Raw genomic sequence first — 4,763 nt, forward strand, 5'->3', positions numbered from 1 at the left:
TCTTATTGACTTATTTTGGTTAGCATAATATCCTCCAGTTCCATTCACATTATTGCAGATGCCAAGATTTCATTCTTTTTTCATCACTGAGTAGTACTCCATTGTGTATGTATGTGTGTGTATGTGTATATATATATATATATATATATATATACATACATACACACCCCACACATATACACCCCACATCTTCTTAATCTATTCATCAGTTGATGCACATTTGGGCTCTTTCCTTAATTTGGCTATTGTTGATAGCACTGTTACAAACACTGGGGTGCATGTGTCCCTTTGAATCAGCTCTCCTGTATCCTTTGGATAAATTCCTAGTAGTGCAATTGCTGGGTCATAGGGTAGTTCTATTTTTAATTTTTTGAGGAACCTCCACACTGTTTTCCAGAGTGGATACACCAGTTTTCATTCCCACCAACAATGCAAGAAGGTTCCCCTTTCTCCATATCCTCACCAACACCTGGTGTTTCCTGAGTTGTTAGTTTTAGTCACTCTGACCAGTGTGAGGTGGTATCTCATTGTGGTTTTGATTTGTATTTCCCTGATGATGAGTGATATTGAGCATCTTTTCATATGTCTGTTTGCCATATGGATGTCTTCTTTGAAAAAGTGTCAATTCGTGTCTTCTGCCTATTTCTTCACATCTGGATTGTTTGTTTTTCGGGTGCTGAGTTTGGTAAGTTCTTTACAGATTTTTGATACTAATCCTTTATCTTATATGTCATTTGCAAATGCCTTCTCCCATTCCGTTGGTTGCCTTTTAGTTTTGTTGATTGTATCCTTTGCTGTGCAGAAACTTTTAATCTTGATGAGGTCCCAATAGTTCATTTTTGCCTTCGGAGACATGTCAAGTAAGAAGTTGTTGTGGCTGAGGTCAAAGAGGTTGCTGGCTGTTTTCTCCTGTAGGATTCTGATGGTTTCCTATCTCACATTTAGGTCTTTCATCCATTTTGAATTTATTTTCGTGTGTCACATGAATTTTTAGATCAGCTTATCATGTGGCACAAATCACTTTATTGGGATTTAAAAAAATGTTTTTTAATGTCTATTTATTTCTGAGAGAGAGAGACAACGTGAGCAGGGGAGGAGCGGAGAGAGAGGGAGACACAAAATCCGAAGCAGGCTCCAGGCTCCAAGCTGTCAGCACAGAGCCAGACGTGGGGCTTGAACTCAGGGACCACTAGATCATGACCTGAACCGAAGTCGGACACTTAGCCAACTGAGCCACCAGGCGCCTGGGGATTTTTATTGTAAACGCACCAAAACCGTGATTTAACTTAGGAAGAACTGACACCTTTCTCATATTCACAGACATGGTATAGTTCTTCATTTGTTCAAATCTTCTTTTATGCTTTCAAACAATAACTTGGAATTTCCTAGATAATGGTCTTAAACATATTTTGATTACATTTATTTCCAAATTTCTTATTTTATTGCCATCGTGAATGAGATCTTTTTTTCTATTAATTTCATAATCACTGGTATATCAAGAAGCTATTTATTGGTGTTAGTAATATCTAGTAACTCTGAATTCTCTTACTAATCCCAGTAGTTTACTCAGAGAGCTATACAGTCTATGTAAATAATCATACCATCAGCAAAAAAGGATCTTTTACTTTTTTCTAATCCTTATAGTTTCCTTTTCTTGTCTAGTAAGACATTGTCAAATGTGATGATAGCAGATATTCTTATCTTGTTCTCGACTTTAATGGGAGAATCTGACCATGAAACATGAATATCTTATTTTATTATTTTTTAAATATATTTTTTAAACGTTTAGGGGCGCCTGGGTGGCTTGGTCGGTTGAGCGTCGGACTTCAGCTCAGGTCATGATCTCACCGTCCGTGAGTTCGAGCCCCGCGTCGGGCTCTGTGATGACAGCTCAGAGCCTGGAGCCTGTTTCAGATTCTGTGTCTCCCTCTCTCTCTGCTCCTTCCCTGTTCATGCTCTGTCTTTCTCTGTCTCAAAAATAAATAAACGTTAAAAAAAATTTAAAAAAAGTTTATTTATTTGAGAGAGTATGCACGTGTGCGTGAGGGAGAAGCAGAAAGAGAGGGAGAGAGAGAATCCCAAAAAGGCTCCACACTTGCTCTGTCAGCACAGAGCAAGACTTAGAGCTCAAATCATGAACCATGAGATCATGACCTAAGCCAAAATCAAGGGTCGGATGTCCAACCAACTGAGCCACCCAGACGCCTCAAACATGAATAAAAAATATGGAACACTTCACAAATTTGCGTGTCATCCTTGCGCAGGGGCCATGCTAATCTCTGTATTGTTCCAATTTTAGTATATGTGCTGCTGAAGCAAGCACTCAGAAAATGAATTTAAGTGGACTTTCATTTGAAAACAGTTGTATTTCCGTATAGTGTCTTTTATGTATTACGTAATGAATTAAATGGAATCCAGTGACAAAGTATGGCTGGCGTCCATAACTACGGATGCAGAAGGCCCCTTTCCCTGGTCTCTGATAGGACTTTTCTCTTCTCTCTGACACTTGCGCTTTTGGACCTTGAGAGTTGCACACTAAAGGTGCATACAAGGACTTTTACTTGTGCACACTGAGGGCTGAATAGGTTCCCAGGATGCCTTATATGCTCTTGGGAAGTTGTGGAATTACGTATTATGTTAGAAGGCGAATGACATTTTGCTGATGGGAGAACCCATAAGCAGGAAGACTGTGTTGTGTTTGTAATGATTCATTTCCGCAATTCTTGAATCTCACAAATCTTTACTTTAATCTAGACTGCAGCCCATCTGCACAGAAGACGTAGTAAAATCGTTAAATGAATTCACATGCACACTCTTTAATTTATTATTGCTGGTAATGTTGATATTATCATATTTCATGTGGGGAGAAGAGTATAATAATTGTGCTAACAATTTATATACATGTGGCTTTTCACGAATTCACAATTTTCTAGTAATGGCCAAGAATGATCTTCTTAATACAAATGTGTTTTTGTTGTTCCAAGACTTTATGCTCTTTTATACTAATTACAGTTTTAGGAAGAAATTGCCTTGGATTTCTCTGTATTTTATTATAATTAGAATCTCAGACATACTACTGTTACCAAGAATATCATGTTTTATTACATTTTTTTGGTGAAGTTATAGGATGATGAATTATTACATGAATTGGAAATCATCACTTTTGGCCATTTTGTTTTTTTTACAGGCTATGCAAAAATGACATTCGCTGTAGTTTAAGACTCTTTTAACTCCCTCTCCACAAAGATGGATCCAGAGGAGAATGGTATAAGATGATTTGGACTATATTTTTGAAATTTTTGCTTTGTTTGCTAACACTATCAATGTGATCAACATATTTAGTCGTAAAATCTTCTAAACAATAAAGACATTTTTCTATGTAATTGGCCCCTAAAATGTTATTAAAGAAAATTGTATTGAATGCTATTTTCTTGTTACAACGATTTCACTTAAAATTAGATAAATAATCTAAAGCTACGGTTTATGCAAAACCATCTAGAGCACGTCTGCCCAAAAGGCTCTTTAGATTGGCCTCTGATTAAGTTTGGCTGTCAGGACCCAAGGGAATAAAGCAGGAACTGTCTGAACCTTGACCTTCGGGGCTGCTTATCACAGGTTCCTGTTTTGTTCTTCTGGGCGACTACTTACTAGTGAGTGGGTCAGCTGCTGAATACCTCTGTTAGTGAATCAGATAACTAAACACGTACATTTTCAGTATAAACCACACAGACATAGGATTTACAGACACCACTTTACTGTTCCAGCTTTTCACTCTCAGATCAGTAAGATCATTTTGAGTCTTCATCTTTCCTGCTGGTCTTCAGATACAGGGCAATGGGCAGATCAAAACTGGGCTGAGCAGACCTGCCTCATCTCTAACTGGCAGGTCCTTTAGGACAGAATGCTTGAAAACCCCTCAATTCATTCATTCATTTATTCATGGAGTAAAAGACCATCTGAGCACCTGCCATGTGCTGGATACCGTGCTAAGTGCTGGGGATACGGCAGCAAATAAGCCAAAGGCCTTACCCTCAATGCCATTCTCTGCCTGAGAGACCATTAATCTGGCCGCATTCTTTCAGCTTTCCTTTCTTTGTTCTGTGTTTGACTTATGGAATACCTTCTCTCCTTTTTTCCTCCGGTGTGCATTTATGGCTGTCCTCACACACTGTGCTTCCCGTGGCAACTCATTGCTGGCTCCAATTTGGCAGGTAGTTTATTACCTGCTCCATTTTATAGATGAGGCTGTAGAGAGTTCTTTTTTTCCTACATTTGAGCAAATCCTATCTGCAGACATTAAAGCTGCAGGCTGGGAGACAGAGTCTTTTCCTGAATTTGAGGACACATCAAGTCTTTCTTGAAGTTCAGAAGAGCCCCACATTGAGTGGCTCAAAAAATAATTTTCCCAGTATAATTATTTCTAGGTTGGGGACAAATTGCAAACCTCATCTGGGTATAATTTAATTGACCACTGGATGTCACTATTGTTCCATATACAGGAAATACTATGGCTAGCTGCTAGGCTCGAGGGTTTGGGAGGTTTCTAGGTCTGTGTCTGCATTTTTAATACTCTTGCTTTGTCCAATTTACATTACAGTCACCTCAGAGCTTCTTTGAGACAAGGTTGGATTATAAATAAGCAACACAACAAAGAAATAATATCTTATCAAGGAGTAACCGTTGTTAATGATCTGATTTAGGTGACAAAGAGATGGTTGGGCACTTGCAAATTGTCTTCAGAATAACCCGTTGGAAAGCCACCA

At 38.5% G+C, this 4,763-nt stretch overlaps 1 non-coding gene across 1 annotated transcript; it reads right to left on the minus strand.

Moving 5' to 3' along the window:
- Positions 1-2,219: 2,219 nt before the first annotated feature.
- LOC125149778 (U6 spliceosomal RNA) lies at positions 2,220-2,323 on the minus strand. The gene has a single exon (XR_007146062.1). It is a non-coding gene; the product is annotated as a U6 spliceosomal RNA (small nuclear RNA).
- Between the last annotated feature and the right edge of the window lie 2,440 nt (positions 2,324-4,763).

Source organism: Prionailurus viverrinus, chromosome D3, assembly GCF_022837055.1.
Source record: "Prionailurus viverrinus isolate Anna chromosome D3, UM_Priviv_1.0, whole genome shotgun sequence".
NCBI classification, from domain to species: Eukaryota; Metazoa; Chordata; class Mammalia; order Carnivora; family Felidae; genus Prionailurus; species Prionailurus viverrinus.